Genomic DNA, 22,385 nt, shown 5'->3' on the forward strand with positions numbered 1-22,385 from the left:
AATTTACACACAATGACTACAATAACTTAAAGGCAAAACTGATCGATGTAGCAAACAATTTTCAGTGACCTGTTAGTGAAGCATATTTCCTTCTCTGTGGAAAATTAGGGTCTATAGTTTAATGTGAACAAAAATGTGCATTATATTATGATTTTTGTTTTTCAGTTACTGGGGTTCTTATTTGCTGGGAAGGTTAGTTTGGGAGTCAGGTTTCACTGGAAGCTAATAACTATATTAAAAGAGAAATAATACGGTATTTATAAACTTTTAAAAGTTATTACTTGTCAACTGATTATTTTAAATATACATATATACACACTATATGCACATAGAACTATATATATTCACACATGCATGTAGACACATATAGGCATACACACATTCATATATACAAATATTCAAATATTTTATTACTCATAATACTCTATTCCCAAGCTCTGACAAGGAGTGGAAGATTTTTACTATAGTCCCATTAGTAATAGTTGTCTAATGATATTTTCAACTGTCACTATCACAACAGAATTTCAGAGGTGATATGACTTATGTTTAAATTTGCAATATCTTCCAATTGAGTTCTAATTAATAATGCCTTAGTGCCTAATCATTCCAATTTTTCTATGAAGTGTCATGTGGTGAAGAACATATTAAGATATCCATTTCACACTGTTCATCTCCTCTTTCCAGTGTTCCTTATTAAGAAAAGGAAGATTGTTCTACAGATTTTGGAAGCAAATGGAAATTACTTTAATCAACTGAAAGATTCTTTGATATTAGAATGAAACATTCATATTGGGGCAACTCAGGGCAGTAAAAAATATATTGGAGACATAATGGGTTGATACATTTGCCTCCTAGGGCTTGATAGAAAGATGGGATATTATGAGTTTAATCATGAATTTATTTCAATGATAGGAAAATACAAATCTCCCAATCAATCACCAAATATTTATTAAATCCTGACTATATGCATGACTAAATGCGAGGTGCTAGGGATATAGAAAAAAAATCACAGTTTCTGTCATCTATAGTCATATTGTATGTATATATATAATTATATATATATGAATTAATATACAAAATGCGAAGTAAATACTGGGTACTGGGTGGGGGATGAGGGGTAGAGCAGATGCTGTACTAATGTAAATAATGAAGTAGCTAGAGAAAATCCTGTATAGAATATAGCACATGGAAAAAATTTTGAAGTAAAAATCTTCAGTAGAAGAATATATTGAGAGCCATGGTTGCTTTTTAAGTGGGAGAGTGATATAAGAAATAATATCATTTTAAGAGTTAACTAGAGGAGAGATTGGTAAGGGGGAGACTTCAGACAGAGACTAATTATGAGGCCATGGAAAAGTCTAGGTGAGTGGTAATGAGAAGCTGAATTACAGTGGCTATGTAAATGGTGAGAAGGATAGATAGAAGAGATATTAGAGAAGTAGAATTTAACAGATTTGGAAACTAATTGTGATGTGGGGTGGGATGTAGAGGAGGATTCTGAAGTTATGAACCTTTAAGTGAGAAAATGGTTATGTCCTTGCCAGTAATGTGCTAAGAGTCCAAGTCATTCCAAACAAGCAAGTAATTGACCTTAAGAAACTATTCAATCTGCAATGGCAAAGACAAAACAATATTTCATTTCTCCTTTCATGACAATGTTACTTCTAAGGAACATATTGATTTTTAATTCAATTAAAAAACAGCTGAACATTTACTATGAGTAAGGCGCTATGCTAGATTTGGGGGGATTCAAAGACAAAAAATAGACTTACATTCTATAAATAATCCAGTTAAAATTATTAAGTATTTTCTATGTAGCAGACATGTGCTTGAGGTACAAAACCAAAAATAAACAGCTTTTGCTTTCAGAGAGATTTCATTGGAAGGAGGGACATAATAGCTACCCATGCAGGTATATACAAAACATACTTGAAGTAAATAAAAGATAACTTTGGAAACACAGGAATTAATAGCAGAAGTGTGGAGTGTGGGCTTCAAGCGGAAGGTAATACTTGAGCTAAGATATTAAGTCAACCAAGCATATAGGAAATGGGAGGTAGAATATTGATGGTAAAATAGGTGAGGAATAGAAGAAAGGCTAGTATGGTTGGCTCCATGCACATAGAGAATATAGTGGGGAATATACTTATGGTATTGTTCAAATTAACTGAAACAGCTAAAATGATTATATTTAATAGCATGAAACTTCTTTGCACTTTTAAAAGCATCTATCAATACATAATCCATCTCTTTTTAGACAGATATAAGTTTTTTACAAACATGGAGTTCAGAATTATGGTCATAATTTCTTTAATTATGAAACCACATTTTTTCATACTCACCATTAAGTATATGTTTGAAGTATATTCCATTTCCTAAAGTTTAACCCTGAAGTTTAAATCAGATTAGTTACCAGTTCATTGAAACTTTATTTATCTCCCTCATTTTAATGAATTTCTTATTGTGTTGCAGTGTAAAGTTTCTATATGATTATATTTCTGCCTATCCATTCATATTTGTCCATCCATCTAGCTACATATCAGATCTATCACTTTTTAAATGATGACAAGAATTCCAGGCCTAACTGAATTTTTAAAAAATCCTAAAACTATTTTTGTTGCATGCTTTGCAGTCTGATTAAAGTGCCCAAATTTCACAGATTAATTTGTATACTTTCTTACACTAGCTTTTAATATAGCCCTGAAAAAAAGTTTTATTACTAAAAAAATCACTCTTTTAGTAACTTTTAGGACTATTACCTTTCTCATGACATTTTTTTTCTTTCATAACAAAGATAACATCATTTGTTTAACTCATGTTCTTCCAATTTCAAGAAAACTATATTCCATGGGAGAGGAATCAATAACAATCTTCTGGGATCAGGTTTCTCTGAAAACCTCATTTTTCTCTCCAAGAAACAACGAGGATGTTTTGTACCAATAACTTAAAGCTTTTACCTATTTTTTTTAACATTTCATCTCCTATTTTTCTCTGCTATTTTCACTGTGATTTGAATTATCCATAAAATGTCTATTTTACCCCAAATCAAAATATAGTCTCTGAATCATTAAGGTATGTTCTTTAAGATCTATAACTCATATATTTCCTTGTACAAATAGTCATTCTTTTAAAAAAGAGAATTGAAAGCATGGCAAAATTAATATTTTTAAATTTTAATAATAAATTCCACATATGTTTTCCAAAGTCATGTTATCCATATTGTCCCCTTCTCTCCTTCCCTCTCCTTCCAGACCTGACAAGCAATTCAATCTGTTATACATGTATTATCACACAAAACACACTTCCATATTATTCATTTTTGTGAGTAAATAATTTTGAAGAACACAAACCTCAAAACCAAATAAACAAGTGAAAAATCATGTTTTCATCTGCATTTCTATTCCAAAAGTTCTTTCTTTTGCTGTAGATTCCAGTCTTTTTCATAAGTCCTCAGAACTGTCCTGGATAATTGCATTGCTGTTAGTAGCAATGTCTATCTCATTTGATCATTCCACACTATTTCTGTTATATGTATAAAGATCTCCTGGTTCTTCTTATTTCACTTTGCATCAGTTCATTTAGCTCTTTCCATATCTTTCTGAAATCATCCTGTTCTTCATTTGTTATGGCACAATAGTATTCCACCACCATCATATATCCCAATTTGTTCAGTTATCCTCTAATTGAGGGACATCCTTTTAGTTTCCAATTCTTTGCCACCACAAAAAGCACAGCTCTAAATATTTTTGTACAAATAGGTCCTTTCCCAATTTTTTTATCTCTTGGGGATACATGAATACATATGTGTGTGTGAACTCTCTCCCCTCTCCTGCCTCTTAGATGAAGGCTTTATTGCCAAATCCCCCCCAAAAAATCCCCAAAAGAAAAAATGAAAGGGGAAAGAAAAGAGACCACTGCTAGGGATAGACTAATGCCTCAAGCATAATTTTGTTACCTCACTGGTAGACTTCCAGTGCTTCCCAGTGGACTTTTAGTACTTCAGGTTGACTATGAGTAATTGAAACCCCAGAAAGAATAACTGCAGATAAAGGAGCCTTTACACAGAATGTAAATACACATACATTATAAAATGTGTCCATATATAAAAAAAACAGATATGCATGCATACATTGACTTGTGCATGTATGCTTAAGTAGCTACATGGTGCAGTGGATAAAGCAACTGCTTAGAGTGAGGAAGGCCTAAGATCTCAGACACTTATCAACTTTGTGACCATTTTCTATTTCAATTTCATCATCTGTAAAATGGGAATAATAATAGCACCCATCTCACAGATTTATTATAAGGATCAAATGAGATAATATTTTAAAATACTTTGAAATACTAGTTATTAGACATTACCACACATGCCCACAGAAATAAAGACACAATTTGTATATCTTTTACATGTGCCAGCCACTGATTTGTGTGTGAAGAAACAATAGTCGTGAAGAAATGAGAGGCAGTGGCTTATGAAAAGATCCACAAAATGCTGTGTCTCTAGGAAAGATGAAAAGTTTTCTCATGTAAATGATTTTAGGGACATTCACTGAAATATTCATCAAGAAATAAATTGTCATCAATGTCCAGACTTACTGCTAAATATTATGGTCACTTTCCAACAAATCCTCTACAATTAAAAATTTATTATGATTCTATAATAGCCAATATTGGCCTTTTCAAATTTATGCAAACATTAGCTAAAGGAAATTGATTTTTAATTTAAAAATATACTTTTTAATATGGAATAAAATGGAAGATTTTTGAATAGGAGGAGAAATCATTTTGCAGAAGGATTCTTCACATAACCTTTACATTTTAAAAATAGTTCTCCCTTGTCATTCAAAAATGATCCTACTTATAACATTCATGTCAAAGGTATAACCAGAGGATTGTTTCTCTACCTACCCTCTCCTATTCTTGACAGCCATTGCTTTCCATTTCTCTGGCTAGAATATTCTCCGTAGATTTTAATTTGAACTGAATCTTTTCCAGAGTAGCATGTGATGAGTTTATAGCTGGTCCTATTCTGGTCTTTTTTGTCTTGGTCTTTTCCAGTGCACAGCATGTCTCATGACTGAATGCATCAAGGCTATCATTTGGGATAATATAGTGAACTCTATGTGGTTCCTGGGTCTCTGTATAGATAAGAAAAGGAAAGGATTCAGATAGGATTACTCATGAAGGCAGCCAATATAGGTGCTCAAGCCTGTACATGATGGGTAAGAAAGGGGCGTTTAGCCCTCCCCTCATCTCGGAGAAGTTACAGATGGTATATGGCAACCAGTATGAGTTGACCTAGGTAGGACTGTGACTGGACCTCAAATTCATAGCTGTTTCTTCTCCTTTGGGTGTCTTTCTTTAATATAAGTGATTGAATGTAAAATATGAGATGAACATCTTTAGCCTTGGAGGCAAATTTGTGAGTTTAAGAGGTTAGGAGATTCTAAGTCACTCAGTTGAAGCTCATTGGCAAAATGAAGTGTTTACAGTAGAGATGATGATTACTAGAAAAGGATAAGACCGAACTCCAGCTTAGATGGCCAGAAGACACATAAATCCTGAAAGAATTGTTTATACAGGATAATGCTAAGGGGAAAGTGACATGACAGTTCCACAAGCTCACAAAATATTTCATGTTTTTATGTTTTAAATATCAGTCTGCCAATGGAGGATAATAATAATGCTAATCTACTGCAATTGCTTATTTAGGAGGCACCTAGATGGCTCAGTAGAGAAAGTAGTTGGCCTGGAGTCAGGAAGACCTGAGTTCATATCTGACTGCAAACATTTAAATGCTATGTGACCCTGGAAAAGTCACTTAAACTGTGTTTATCTTAATTCATAGGAAAAGGAAATGGCAAACCAATCCAGTATCTTTGTCAAGGAAATCCAAGAGACAGTACTGGCTATGGTCAATGGGTTCACAAAGAGTCATAGATGACATAAAATCAAAATTTTGTCAATGCACATTTTTGAGTCCTTTTATGTCTCAGAAATAAATGGCTCTCATATTTGCCTAACACTTTTCTACTTTTCTTCTCTACCTCCCCTTTTTGGAATATAACAAACATTAGTCAAAGCCAGGTTTTAAATTATCTTCCCTGGGTTTCCATGTTAGAGATAAAGAACTAGATTTTGAGAAAATTGTCTTGATTCCACTCTATTTAATGAAGTTCCTTCAGAATTGAATCTGGCCTAAATGAATGAGACTTTAATTGAGAGGGATCCCATTAGTAGGAGACAGAGATTCAAACTTCCTAGACTGAGTAGAAGTTTTTTCCCCTTTTTTTCCATATTAGTCATTTTGTAAAAAGAAAAAAAAAACATGAGAGAGAGAGAGAGAGAGAAAGAGAGATTGATTCAATCAACACTCCGAATTCATTAATTTTCTCTCTGCAGATGGGCAGCATTTTTTATAATAGGTCTATTGGAAATTAGCTTGACCCATTGTTTTGATCAGAGTAGCTAAATTATTCATGATTGATCATCATAATTCTGTTTTTACTGTTTACAATGTTATCTTCGTTCTTCCTACCTCATTTTGTATTGGTACACATCTTCCTAGGTTTTCCTGAAGCCATTTCCTTCATCATTTTTAATACCACAATAGTATTTAATAACAATCATATACTTCAATTTGTTCAGTCATTCTTGAATTGAGGGGCATCCCTAATTTCCAGTTCTTTGTCACCATAAAAAAGACCTGCTGTAAATACTTTTGTACATGATGATCTCTTTTCCTTTCATTTGATATTCTTGGAACATAGGTCTAGGAACTGTATCATTATATCAAAAGAAAAACATAGATTTATAAAACTTTGGGTGATTTCGAATTGTTTTACAGAAAGGCTAAACCAATTCAGAACTCCACCATTAATGTAATAGCATATGTGTTTTTCCACATCACCTCCATCATTTTTTACTTTTTTTTGAACATTTATCCAAACAGAGGTATGAGGTGGTATCTTGGAGTTTTTTGATTTGCATTTCAATAATTAAGTGTTTCATAGCATTTTTAAAAATGTGAATAATAGTAGATTTGTATAATTTTGTTCAGTTCCCTGTATAACTGAAATTGAGATCTTTATCAGAAAAACCTCCTTTAATTTTTCTCCCACTTCTTGGTTTCCTTCTGATTTTGGCTTATTTTTTTATTTCTAATAATTAAAGTAATTCTTTTTACTTCTTTTGAGCCTTTCTGTATCATAGTTTGGTCTTAAAATCTTCTCTAATCCATAGGCCAGACTGGTAAAAATTTCCATGCTCTCTTAATTTTCTAATGTCATCTTTTTTAAAATCTAAATCATACTCCCATTTTGATCTAATATTGGTATATGTGTGATTAATGATCCTTGCCTATTTTCTGCCAAACTACCTTCCTGTTTTTCCAGCAAATTTTGTCAAATGATGCATTCTCAGCAAAATTTTCCCCTACAAGTATTTTTGTTTGTTAAAAAGACATTTATTGGGGGAACAGCTAATTGGAGAACCAGGCCTAGAGATGAGAGGTCATAGATTAAAATCTGACCTCAGACACTTCCTAGCTGTGTGACCCTAGGCAAGCCACTTCACCTCCATTGTCTACAATTTACTGCTCTTCTGCCTCTGATCCAATACATAGTACTTATTCTAAGACAAAAGGAAATGGTTTTAAAAATTAAAAAAAATAAAGGGCATTTATGTTTGACCTCCAAATATGGCTAACAGTTGAATGATGAGGTTCATAACCTTTGGGTTGCACTGATATTTGGACAAGTCCAAAGGGTTCTGAGCCACATTTTGAAATGTGACCATACCTTCTGGGCTTGACATAACTTTTTGTCTATCTCTCCCTTCTTTTTTTTTCTCTTTTTTTTCTCCCTTCTTTTATAAAGCCTTTCTCTCCTAATTCACTATAAGGTAAGGTAGTTTTCTATAGCTGACTGAATGTGGATATAATTCCACTTTTGCTAAGATGAGAATAGCATTTAAGTATTGCCCATGACCTCCTACACACTATCTTCTCCATTGTATTGATTCTTAGGTGTCTCCTCAAATTATATAATTACACTCTTCTATCCTTCCTTTTCTCTTTTCCTCATGAGATCTTTCCTGTCCCTTGATTATTATTTTTTTAATATCATCTCATCCTATTTTTATTACTCCCTTTCTTCTTTCTTTCTGGACATGTTTTACTGTCCTAATGGTGATAAAGTTCTCAGGTAGCCTGTATACTTTTTCTTATGTGACTCAAGTATGTGAAGATTAAATTTAACTCTCCCCTCTGATTGTGAAATTGAAATTAATTAATTCTCCCCTGATTTTGAAAATTAAATTAAACCCCCTGCTCATTTTTAAATTTAATTACCAAAAGTGTAGACACTCTAGTTAAAATTCTGGGGAGATCTGCCCATTTTTAGATTTAATCACCAAAGGTGTAAATACCCCATTCACACTTGAGTAGGGGAGGTCTGTGACCCACATGTGCAATAGAGGGTGATGAATCAGAATTAAATGGACTTCCCCTGGGCAGTTCTAAAGCAAATCTTCAACTGTGATTGGTAGATGTAAAATTAGGGGAAGGCACAGGAAATGATGTAAAAGAAAGTGTCTTTAAAAGGGAGTTAGAATCATCTGAGATTTGTGGGAGAATTGTCTGAGATCTTCAGTTGAAGAAGAATCTGTTGACTGGACCTGAGGCCCTGTTCCTGGTGAGGCTGTTCTTAAATCTCTTCCTTTTGGACTGACACATGATGAGTGAAAAGGCTGAATCCTTTCCTGGATAATTTCTGAAGGAACTAGCTTCAGGAGAGACCTACATCTTGAGAGAGTTTTCCCCAGGTAGTCAGCTTTGCTGAGGCCGGCAGAAACTAACTATCCTTGCCCAGGTTGAGGCAGGGGTTGGGAGTAAATTACTTAGTGCTTAGGTTAGATATCTTACGCTATCCTTTCTCTGATTTTCTTACTTCACTCTATATTTTGTAAATAAATTGTAAATAACTTCTTTGGAATAAATTAAATTCCTGGAGACCCTATTCTAAATACAATCTAGTCCATTTTTTTTTTATAAATTGACACCTTTTCCTCCTTACAAGTATTATATATATATATATATATATCTTATGTATTTTAATTATCACCTTTCTAGGTGTGGATTCACCCATTTCAATCACATTGAAACCCTTACATCTGCACTTTTCTGTTTATCTTTTTAAGCTTCTCTTGAGTGTTCAGTTGGGACACTAAATTTTCTTTTCAGCTCTGGCTTTTTTCCCTTCAGGAATACTTGGAAGTACTCTGTTTCATTAAATGTCATTTTTTCTTCTGGAAAGTTATACTCAGTTATATTTTCACTGGGTATGTGATCCTTGTTTGGAGGCCTGAATTCTTTTACTTTTTGGAATATCATCATATCTTCTGGTCCTTTAATGTAGAAGCTAGTAGGTTTTGCATAATCCCTACTGTGGGTTAACAAAATTTGAATTGTTTCCTTCTGGCTGCTTGAAATACTTTTAACTTGGTTTGGTAGTTTTAAAATTTTTTCTGTAATAGCATTGGGTTGTTTTACATTAGGGCCTCTTTCAGGAGATAATAAATTATTTAAATCCCTATTTTCCCCTCTTGTTTGAGAGGACCAGGACAGTTTTCCCACATGATTTCTTATGAAATGGTGTCTAGGCTTTTTTTTTACATGGTTTTCAGGTATTATGTTGATTCTTAGATTGTCCATCTAGGATCTATTTTCGAGGTCAATTTTTCCAATAAGGTATTTTAGATTTTCTTCTATTTTTTCATTCTTTTTATCTTCTCTTATTGTTTTCTATTGCCTTATAGAGTTATTAGTTTCCCTTTGCTCAATTATAATTTCCAGTTATTTTTTCCCTTGAGTTTTTTGTGTTTCCTTTTCTGTTTGGCCCCTTTGATTCATTAGGAAGTTGTTTTATTCAATAATATTTTGAGGACCTTCATTTCCAGTGGTTCATTCTGGTTTCCAAGTTGTCAAATTTTTCTATCCTTTTTTTACTATTTGATTTTTTAACTTCTTTTCAAGTTCTTCCAACAGCTCTTTTGGGGCCTTACTTTCCTTTGAGGCTTCACATGTTTTCATTTTGTCATTTTTTTTCTCTTCTGAGTTTAAATTTTGATCTTCTCTAGCACTAACGATATTTTCTAAAGTTAGATTTTTCTTTGTCTTTTGCTCATTTTTCTAATTATTATTTTTCCCCTTGATTACCACATCTATCTGTTGAGATATTTGTGTTACATCAAGTTGACACTGGGTCCTTCAATATGCATTTCCAAGGGAACTAGTTTCTTGAAGGGAGGATATTAGCAGTTTTTCCAACTAAATTTTATCCCTCTTGCTTTCAGTTTCCCTGTTGTCTTCTGTATTCGGCTCTTCATCCTCTGCTCTTTCATTACCCCTGGACACATAGAAGTGTGAAATTGTGTAGGGCTGTCATTATGTTGCTTCTCACTCTGCTCTTTTTTTAAAAATCAGGCCAGATGGAAGAGGATAGAACTAACCTTGAGTTGTTCCACCACTCTTCCATTTCATTGCCTCTGGACATGTGACAGCTTCTATAGCTGTTCCTCAATTTACTGGGTAGGACTGGCCTTGAGTTTCTCCTTCCAGGTGGTTTAGTTGTCTCAGGTCGTGCATAGGGTTGCTCCATGCTCTGAAGTTTCCTTACCTCAGGGCCCTGTAGGGCTTATCTTGTGCTGCCCCTGTTTGCTATTTATTTGATACAGACCTCTTGGCAGTGGTTATATAATCTGTGAGCTCTCTCAGATGTAACACTCACTGGACTATTCTCTCCTCACTCCAGTGAGACATGATCCTTCTACTTTATTTTCCATTTTTATGGGTTTGGAAGGGTTGGGTGAGCTGAGCATGCCTTAGCTTACATTTCTCCTGACATTCTTAATATTAATTATTAGATTGTATTGAATGAACTTTCAGAAGCAATAATGTCTAGAGACATGCTCTTGAATATAGAAGAAATTTTTAAAAGGTTTTTAAAATATTTAAACATTTTAATCAATAAGATATAAAATAATATAATTGAAGTACTTGAATCAGATGTGATAACTTCCATATTACAAGGTAGTGAATTGCAATGAATTTTTTATTGAGACTTGTAAATTGTTCTTGGAGTTTTAGCCTTTAGTAAGAGCTGAAAACTTATTTTCTCATTCCCATAAGCTAAAAATTGAAGAGGAAAATTATTCTGAGGTAGGTGAACGTGATTCTTGTTTGAAAATTAAATACAGATTTTAAGGAGCAATGGGAACATTGCTAAGTTGGAAGTTGTCAGGTGGAGAATCTTTCAGATTAAACTAAATCAGCTACAAATCTAAATTGATTTGTGGTTTGTGCTAGAGAATTGTCCTAGGCCATTCATTGGCACATTTCATGTCTAGTATATGTTGCCACAACTTCAGTCTTATATTAAAAGACAGGACTTCTAAGGCTTAGACATGCATCCCTGAAAAACATTTCAATTTTCTGTATCTGTAGCTAAAGCTGCCAGCTAAGTATTATGTTGTTACTGAAATATTGCTCTTCTTGGGCTAGTTCATTCTTATTATCATTTTTACTACCATTTCCAGTGAATCTGTTATATAATGATTTCCTTGGTTTAAAGCCCATTGAAATTCTGTTCTTGTTATTGTTTTACTTCACTTGAGAGCCACTGTTGAGTCTGTAACTTCTAACCCATGCAACTCAGCACTTTTGGGTGATTGCATTTTGAACCCTTTAAGGCTCTTAGATTTTAATTAATTCTACTCTTGTACAAATAGTTGTCTTTGAATTCAGCCCTTAAATGAAAATTAGCCCATTTGGATGCATATGTATAAGGTCAGTCAGTAAATAAAAACTTATTAAGGACCTACTATGTGCCAGGAATGATACTAATATGAAGGGATATAGTGAAAAATACAAGATAGTCCCTGTTCTTGAGGAGTTCACAGTCTAATGAGGGAGATAATATGTAAACAACTAATTATGTAATAAGTTATATACTATATAACATGGAATAATCAAGAGTGAAAAGCCACTGTAATAAAGGGGGAAATCAGGAAAGACTTTCTATAGAAAATGGAATTTTACCCAGATCTTTAAAGAAGCCAGGGAAATTAGGAGGCAGAACTAAAAAGTGAGAGCATTCCTTGCATGAAAAATAGATTATGATGGCAGAATCAGAAGACAGTGTTTATTTTTCAAGGAACAGTGAAGATACAAAAGGCTCACTGTACCATGCAGTATGGGGGGTGGGGTGTAGGGAGGTATAAAGTGTAAGAGATTTGTTGCAGACACACCAACTAGAAAGCTATTGCAACAGTCTAGTCATAAAGTAATGATGACCTGCACTGGGATGGTGGCAATGTTAAGATAGAGAAGGAGATATATGTGATAAATGTTATGAAAGTAAAATCAATAGGCCTTGACAACACAGTGGAAATGGGGGTAAGAGAGAGTGAGGAGTCAAGGATGATACCTAGGTCTTGAAGCTCCATACACCTGAATCAACAGCAATGTTGCTTTTATCATTAACACCTTAATATAAACATTAAATGTGTACATGCATTTTGTATAAGAGCCACATATTTTAGATTAAAATTTCCTAAAATTAGTTTGTAGGTTTCCAGTAAACTCTGTTGATTCATGTCAGGCAAAAATATTAAAAGTATTATGCTAGGCATTGAAATACAGAATCAAAAATGAAATTGTACATTCCCTCCAAAAACTTTCATTCTATTAGAAGTGATACAGAGAAAAAAAATACAGTGTTGGAAGGAAGAGGAAAGGATGAACAATTGGACTGCGATGAAGTATTGGGAAAGCCCTATAGAGGAAGCATTACATATAATGAGCCTTGATGTATTCTGGGAGATCTGTATGAGGAGAGAGTAAATCAAGTCATGATCCTTTATTATAATAATGGGAAGTAGAAATAATGATGAGTTAGGAGAAGGCAATTGTAATAGCTAGTTACAGCTCAGCTGCAATACAAAGGGCACAGAGAGAGTAAATATGAAACAGTTTTGGAAAAGTAATTTAACAATATTGTAAATGGTTTTATATGCCAGGCTAAGAAATGTACATTTTATCATAGGAGTTTATGAAGATTGGATTTGGCTCTCCCCTGATTGTAACAATGAAGGTACTTAACTCTTCCTTTATTGTGAAGATTAAATTGTAATCCCCTGTCTGTTTTTAGATTTTAGTCCCCAAAATGTAAACCCAGTATTTGAAGTAGATCTACCCATTTTAACTACAAAAAGGTGTGAACTAACCACAAATGGTATGAACGCCCATTTCATACACTGAGTGGGAGGTCTGTGACCCATGTGTGAAAGAGTGGGCGGTCCTGGAGAGGAGCATCTGCTGTGATTGGTAGACATAAAATTTAGGGGAGGTGACACAAGAGAAAAAAGGTCTTTAAATAGTGGAAAACAGAGACACACAGGATCAACTCATTCATTCAGTCACTCAGAGTTGGACTGAAGATTGCCAGTCACTCAGAGGAGAGACTGGAAGACAGTCACTCAGACTTGGAGTGAAGACAGGGACTTGAACCCTGGAGGAGCTCATGCAGGAGACCTCAGACTTTCTTTTTAGAAGGTCATCCTGGTGAGTGTAAAGGCTGACTTCTTTCCTTGCCCTTCCTGGAGGTGTGAACCTCAGAGAAAGGCCCATCTTTCCCAGACTCCTTTCCCCTGACTGGTGCCTTAGAAATTCTAACTGGTTCAAAGTAAGCTAGAGCTTTCTCTCTCTCTTTCCCCTTTTCTCTCTTCCTCAATATCATCCCTCTATTGTAAAATAAACTACCATGAATTCCATTTGAGTTTAGTAATTCTTTGGGATTTAGCAATTAAATCCCTGGTGACCACCAATTTAATATTCAGGCCAACTATAAATTTAACAAGTTCTTAATCTATTTTTTTGTGATGGACCTTTTCAGCATGCTAGAAAAGACTATGAACCCCTTCTCCAGATAATGTTCCCAAATTCACAAGATGAAATATGCAGATTCATAAGGGAAATTGATTATATTTCCTTAGAGTTATAAAATTAATTAAAATAATAATTTCAGGGACCTCACGTTAAGAACTTCTGAAAGAGGAATTAGACGCTGAAGTTAATATAGTTGTTATTCTTGCTGTTTCATATGGTTTAGCAGCAGGGTGATATGACTGAATCCATGTCATTGGCATAATATGTAGGCAGTTTCCCGGAGGAAGAATATGAAAAGAAATAATCCAAAGGCAGAGATTCAAAATAAGCAACTATCATGAGTCTAGGTGACAGAGACAAAGATTAATGTTAAAGTGGCACTTAATATAGAGGAATCAAATATGCTAGCTTCAACAATGCATACAACATAGCATTATAAATTGTCAAAATTGAGTAGTTCAGCAAAGTCAAAGGAGTGTCTGCTTAAATTACAAAGATGTATGTTTATTTTGGACAGTTGGGTGGTTCAAGGAATAGAGTTTCAGACCTGTGGTCAGGAATATTCATTTCAAATTTGGCCCTCCATATGTACTAGATGTATGACTCTGAACAAGTCACATAATCTAGTTTTGTCATCTGTAAAAAGACCTAGAGAAGGAAATAGCAAATAATATCATAGCTAAGAAAACTCCAAAGTGGGGTCATAAAGAGTTAGATACTATGATATATATATATATATACATATATATATATACACACACATATATATGATATATACTATGAATAAAAGAACAACCAAAGTTTTGATTTCTGCCTCTCACCCATACTGGTTACAGATTCTGGGCAAGTCCCTTAAACTGTTGGCATCCAATTTAATTCTTTAAGATGCAAATTACAGATAAAATGCCAATTTGTATTAACAAAGGAGGAGGTTTTTACTTGGAAAATTGCCCATACCAATAAAATATATACAATACAAAATATAATAATATATAATTTCTCCAAATAGTATAATACTATCCCACTTTTTACTGTTTTGAAAGAGATTCCACAGATAAAGATAGATAGATAGGCACACACACAGAGACTTATTTAATCCTTATAAACAGATATAATTCCTATTTTTCAAGAGGAGGAAACTGAGGGTCAGAAATATTAAGATAGCTAGTGTATAGCAATAGTACTACTGGAGCAGTAGTTCAAAGTGATTCATTCATCATCTGTAGCTTGTCAGATCATCTTGAGTTCATACAGATTAGTCAACAGATTAAAGTTGCCAGAATAAAGAACTTCTTTCTATAGAAACATTTACTATTTAGAGAATTTTTTTGTTGTTGTTGTCATTATGAAAATATTAATGGATTGTGACTCTAAAGAACTCATTTTCCATTGTTACTTGATCATTTTGTTGGATATGGAGGTCATTTAATTCTCTGGGTCTTTGTTTTCTATTCTCCTTCCAAGCTTATTACCCTATTGTGGGAAATAACTGGGGAATTATTATAGTGAAATACTGAATGAGGTACTTTGAAGGGCAAAGAATCATGTGGCTGAAACATAGGTTTCTGGAGTTAAAGAATATTATTCTGTAGTTCCTGCCCTCAAGGAATTTACATTTTAATGGTGGAGAAAATGTATATATAGTTACACAAATATATGCAGGATAGAAAAACTATAACATTAAATGAGAAGGCACTAATTACTAGGGAGACTTTGGGAAGATGTCTTGAAGAAGGTGGTATTTAAGATTAGTACTGCAAAAATTGAGAAAATTTAAAGACAGAGAACAAATATTGTGAAAATCCAGAGAAGCATAATGGACTTACATGTGAAGAATGTTAAGTTGGCTATTTTGACTGAACTCATAGAAAAAAGTAATGTATATGAAGACTTAGAAGCTGTGAAGGGTCAGGTTTTGATGTATATTCTATGGTAAAGAAAAGATTTTATACTTGATCCTAGGGGTAAATGGGAGCCATAAAAGTGTAGTCACTTGGTGGAGGGGGGAAGCATAGTCATGATTTAAGAAAATAATTCTGATGGCTGTGCGGAGGAAGCATCAGAGTGAATAAAGAGTTGAAAGAAGAAGATGAATTAGGAATTCTCTGTCATAGTACACATGAAAGGCAATGAAGACCTGAATTAGCTAGGTTGATGACTATTTATTGTAAGATAAGCATATCTATATATATATCCATACTTTATATATCACTAAATATTATATATCACATATGTTCATACTTTGTATTATTCATTTTTGAGTGATTAAAAGTATGGATATTAATATTTACATATAAAAATTCAGACTTGATATAGCACATGGATTGTATGGGCTATTCTGGGAGGATTGTCATCTCTTGTGTGAGGGCTTGCTAAGCCCTTTTCAGGGCTGTTCATCCATTTGTAGTGTCTACCTGTTACCCAGTTCTCACCTGTGTGAAGTTATACTATAGTGGCCATACAATGGCAAAATGGACAAATCGGCTAGAGCAATTTGGGGATAACCAATAGGCTTCATATCCATTAGTGAGTTATGGGAATGTCTACTTCAAGAGTATGAAACCTTCCCCTGGCAGAATAGAAGAATGAGAACAATTTGTTCCCATGGCCAAGGAGGAACTGAAGCAGGTGCTATGGAACACATAGAGCTTGGCTGGTCATCAAAGATACCAGGTTCATCCACTCTATCCTGTGCCATCACTAGTCATCTTGACTTATGTATTACCACTGGACTTTGATGGCTTTAGAATAGAAAGTGAGGCTAATGATTTTATGCAACTCTGACTCACCTAAATCCAATTCACATAAAAGTATAAATATAACCTGTATTGTCATTAGTACTTTTAGAAAAACAAATGATAAACAATAGCAATAAAACATATAATATGATTTAATGTGATATGTGTAAAAGATAACCTAATTTGTAATTTTAATCAATTCACATTGCTTGTTTTGTCTTTTTATTTTTTTTAAACACTTACCTTCCATCTTGGAATCAATACTGGGTATTGGTTCCAAGGCAGAAGAGTGGTAAGGGCTAGGCAATGGGGGTCAAGTTACTTGCCCAGGGGCACACATCTAGGAAGTGTCTGAGGCCAGATTTGAACTTAGGACCTCCCATCTCTAGGCCTGGCTCTCAATCCACTGAACTACTCAGCTACCTCCTTGTTTTTTCTTTTTAGAACTATATCTTCTGCATGTAATCCTGTTAGATAGCCAGCATTTTAATGACAAATCATGACCATCGATTTAAAAGTAAGTAAAAATCTGAGTTGTTGTATGAAAATCAATAATAATCAATTATCAGATTCTGAGTAAAATAACAAGGAAAATCCCTTGGAAATGCCTTCCAGAATTTCTTTTCCAAGAGAAGTTGGGTGCATGCACTCAGTGTGTAACTGAGTAAAATATAATATTGGAAATTATTTCCAACTTTATAAAAGAAAGAGGCAGTTAAGTGCTTATATTTTTTCACAGTCAAAGAAAAAAAGTGCTTACAAATTTATAAAGTTTCCCTACATAATTAAGTGCCAACAAAAACCTGAAAGTTTTAAATGTATAAATTTAAGAGTGAACATCCATTGGTTAGTTTGGGATGCTATTAAAATATATACCACTGGATGGACTTCTCCATTAGTGTCAATGCAATGTGTCTGAACAATCTGCAGGGATCTAAAAAACACTATCCACAAGCAGAGGATAAACTGTGGGAGTAAAAACACCTAGGAAAAGCAACTGCTTGACTACAGTGGTTGTGGGGACATGACTGAGGAGAGACTCTAAATGAACACTCTAATGCAAATGCCAACAACATGGAAATGGGTTCAAATCAAGAACACATGTGATACCCAGTGGAATCGTGCGTCGGCTATGGGAGAGGTGGTGGGAGAGGGAGGCGGGAGGAAAAGAAAATGATCTCTGTTTTCAATGAATGATGTTTGGAAATGACCAAATAAAATATTGTTTAAAAATATATATACCACTGGAATAAGAATGATTTATTTATCATTAATGAATGTAAAAAAATCGCATATTTGGTAATTTAGATTATTTTCTCACGTGATTTCTGAACAATGAAATTGGATTGCTGAGAATTTACCAGTTTGTCTGTAACACAAACATGTTTTCTAATAACTGTTCTTTATGCCAGAATGCGTCAAAATTAAAAAAAATAGAAGAAAATTAAGTGAAAGATGCTAAATAAAATTTATGTGTGTGAGTCCAGGGAAATTGTTAATCATTATTGCAACTCCCTTAGAGCAAGATTAATTGTATTCAGCTCTAAGCTTTGGTTAGGAAGACTTACCACTTGAGAGGTGTATTTAGCATTTTCAGAAATGGCTTCACAAATACTTATATGAGTACTTTCTTCCTTTTTGCAGATATTTCCAATTAGTTAATGCCAAACTAGTGGTCAGCAATTGGCTGCAGACATTCTGGCATGATGTTTATCTAATACCTTTATTTTCTCACTTAGCTATATATCTGCTATATATATCTGGTTAGATCCCAAAGGACTTGCCCTATGTTTTGGAGGCAGAGTTGGGAAATAAACTTTAGTTTTAAGGCAAACGATGAAAGTATGCAATAAATGCACAAGAAGGTCTTTACTCTAAAATGGTAGAGTGAATAAGAGCTGTGAAATACATAGTAGGATTCCAGTTACTCCACAAACTTGCACACATCATGCCCCTTATTTTTTCCTCTACTGTATATATACATGGATGGCATGGTTGTCAATAGAAAAGTGAAAATGATATTACTAATACAATCATGGGAATTCTTGAAGTCATGAAGGATAAATAAGAAAATGTTGAGTACTGACTATAGAATATATAGGTGATAACATAAATATGTTTACACATATATATTTGATATAGAGATATAGAATGGATGTAGAATCTATAAAATTATTTTTATATATATGAGAATGGAAGTATAGCATCTAGGAGGATATAGAAGTTGTGAATCTGGGTGACAGGAATGATAATAATATTCTCAAAAAAGAACAGAAAAGTTCCTTAGAATGGAAGATTTAAGAGAAAGATTATAAAAATCTATTTTGAATATAATGAATTTAAGATGCCTAGCAAAAATCTGGAATAATAAATCCTACAGAGTTAAAGCTTCAGTACTGGAACTTGGGAGAGAAATTATGGTTGAATATATAGATCTGAGAATTATCTGCATAGTGATTTTACTTGAACTTATGTTAGCTGATGTGATCACCAACTGAGAGTATAAAGATGAAAGATAAAAACATCCAGGGCATAGAATTTGAGAACCCCATAGTTATTCAGAATGCCAGAGATGAAGATCTAGCAGAGGAAAATACAAATAGGCATTTTTGGAGAGAGCCACATCAATTGAATGAGGCCAGAAGTCAGTTTACAAAGGGTTAAGAAAGTGAGATGGGAGAAAGTAGTGACTCCAAATGTAGACAGCTTTCTTTCTCCAGGAATTCAGATGAGATGGATAGAAAGAATAGCTAGCAAGTGTGATAGGATGTAGTAATTATATCTTTGTTTAGGTTAGGGAATACATGAGTGTATTTGTAAGTGGCAGGAAATGAACAAGTATGGAAACTCTTGAGATTAAAGAGAAAGTAGAGATTATGTTGGCAGCAAATTGTTGTTGGGGACAGTAGAGGGTAGATCCAATGTTACATGTTGATAATGGCAAATAGAAGGGACAAATCTTTGTCAGAGAGACGAGCGACACGGGAAAAAGCAGGAGTTGGTATCAGTAGTATATCCTTTGTCAGTGTTTGCTTGTGAGACTTTAGTGCTTTACTTATTTCTTTTGTGTGGACAGAATAAATAACTGTAGTATACCCGATCTACAGTACACATTGAATATTTTTCTATTCTCCTTTCTTGGGAATAACTTAGACATGATATTAGTTTTAAATTATTTCCCCCAGAGATCTCTGGTAAATTGTATCCAGAAAATGGAGGAAAATGCCTGGCTTCTCTCTTTTAGGACCAAACCCACCCCCAGGACTGAATGTTAATCTGCAGTATAGCATACAGGACTAGGGTATCTTTTGTGAGAAAGATAGAGAACAGGCAACTCAGGCCCTTTGGACCCAGCAGTAATTCTGTGATGACACATTTGGCAGAAATGAAGAAGAGAATAATACCAATGGCAGCAATATGCAATTACTGACCCTTACTCACCATACTTTTTTTCATCACCCTCTGAGTCTTCTAATGGATCAGTTGAATAAATTTTCCGTTTGAGTGAATGTTATTATCTAGACAATGCTGTACTCATTAAAAACTGAGGAAAATAAGTCTAATTATACTTAGCAGATTTAAATGAGTTTTGCTTATTAAAAATGGTTCTGTTTCCCTTTTATCCTTGTATCCCCAGCACCTAGTATTGTGTTTGGTACATAATAGCCTTTTAATACATGTTTCTTAATTGATAGATTTTTTTAAAAATGAAAAGGAATACAACCTGACAGAATACAATTATCAATTTAGGATATAATCACCTAAACAAGTGGTATCAAGCATATTTTTTTTCTTTTGTGCACAGTGTCTAGCATATAAAGCAAAGAAAAATGAGGTAATTATCAAACACTAATTTTAGACATGGCTAAAATTCTTTAATCCCAAAATTGGGTTCTGTGCATATACTTCAAGATGATCTGAAAGAGAACCCTGAATTGTCTGTTAATTGAGGTTATCTTCACAAGGATATTGATCACCCTAGTCACATCGTGCAACCAGTAATCTGTTTCTATCATCGATAATCAGAAATAAGGGGACTGATTGTGACATTGCCTATTCATTTTTGAAAGCACCAGTCACTTCAGCTACATCACAAGGAATAGTATTTGGCTCCTTCAAAACCCGCAGTCTCTATATGGATTGAAAAGCTGCATCCCTTTCAGTTACCATAGAAACTCCTGATGACATTTTCAGCTTTCCCTTGTATGCATTTCCTTTCCTGTCCTGTATCCATATGTATAACTTCAAAGATGCCCCTTCATTTGACAATTGAAGAGCACAAAGCTACTTCTGGAGAGGAAAAGCCTCTTTACATTAAACAGAGAATTTCACCCGAGATCTTGTAACTCTGTTATCTCAAATATTTTTACAAAACATATTCTGCTTTAAGCTACACATCAATACCTTCTTCTATGTCTAAATTTTAAATTTAGGACTTTGAGCAATCAGAACAAATGTTCATCACAATATCAAGGGAACTTTTCTTCTTTTTTTTTTGGTTGGTTTTTGTTTTCTGTTTTTTTTCCTTCATCATTTCTAACAGTTATTTACTGAGATTTCCCAAATTTTGCCACATTCAGTTAGTGAAAGAGGGAGGGAATAACCACTTACATAATATCTACTATCTGTCAGGTACTTTGATGAGTGCTTTTTATAAGTATTATCTTATTTGATTCTCATAATGATCCTGTGATTAGACGTTACTGTCATTCTCATTTTACTGAGGAGGAAACTGAGGCAAACAGAGATTCATCAATTTGTTTCATATTTTTTATTTTTTTATTTATTTTTTCCCACTTGAATTAATTTATTGAGTCAATTTAGAACATTATTCCTTGGTTACAATAATCACATTATTTCCCTCCCTCCCATCCATCCACCCTTCCCACAGCCAATGTGCAATTTCATTGGGTACTACTTGTGTCCTTTATCAGAACCTATTTCCATGTTGTTGTTTATACTAGGATATTCATTTAGAGTCTACATCCCCAACCATATCCCTTCAACCCATGTATTCAAGCAGTTGTTTTTCTTTGGCGTTTTTACTCCCACTGTGTTTCCTCTGGATGTGGATAGTGGTTTTCCTCATAGATTCCTCCAAGTTGTTCAGGGTCATTGCATTGCCACTAAAGGAGAAGTCCATTATATTCGATTGTACCCTAGTGTTTCAGTCTTTGTGTATAATGTTTTCCTGGTTCTGCTCCTCTCACTCTGCATCAATTCCTGGAGGTTGTTCCAGTTCCCATGGAATTCCTCCACTTTATTATTTCTTTGAGCACAATAGTATTCCATCACCAACATATACCACAATTTGTTCAGCCATTCCCCAATTGAAGGGCTACCCTCATTTTCCAAATTTTTGCCACCACAAAGAGCGCACCTATGAATATTCTTTTTCCTTATTATCTCTTTGGGGTCAAACCCAGCAGTCCTGTGGCTAGATCAAAGGGCAGACAGTCTTTTAGCGCCCTTTGGGCATAGTTCCAAATTGCCCTCCAGAATGGTTGGATCAATTCACAACTCCACCAGAAATAAATTAATGTCCCAACTTTGCCACATCCCCTCCAGCATTCATTACTTTCCTTTGAGGTCAAGTTAGCCAATCTGCTAGGTGTGAGGTGATATCTCAGAGTTGTTTTGATTTGCATTTCTCTGATTATAAGAGATTTAGAACACTTTTTCATGTGTTTATTAATAGTTTT

General features: G+C 34.2%; 1 long non-coding RNA gene across 2 annotated transcripts in view; it reads right to left on the reverse strand.

Annotated features, from left to right (window-relative positions):
- LOC103092953 (uncharacterized) overlaps positions 1-22,385 on the reverse strand; it is a 58,158-nt gene that overhangs the window by 31,628 nt on the left and 4,145 nt on the right. Inside the window, exon 2 of one of the 2 annotated variants that reach the window (XR_464941.2) lies at positions 4,909-5,138. The exons of the other annotated variant lie outside the window; for it this stretch is intronic. This is a non-coding gene — a long non-coding RNA (uncharacterized LOC103092953). The remainder of the gene's footprint in view (positions 1-4,908; positions 5,139-22,385) is intronic. 2 annotated transcript variants of the gene reach the window in all.

Source organism: Monodelphis domestica, chromosome 3 (assembly GCF_027887165.1).
Source record: "Monodelphis domestica isolate mMonDom1 chromosome 3, mMonDom1.pri, whole genome shotgun sequence".
Lineage (NCBI taxonomy): Eukaryota > Metazoa > Chordata > Mammalia > Didelphimorphia > Didelphidae > Monodelphis > Monodelphis domestica.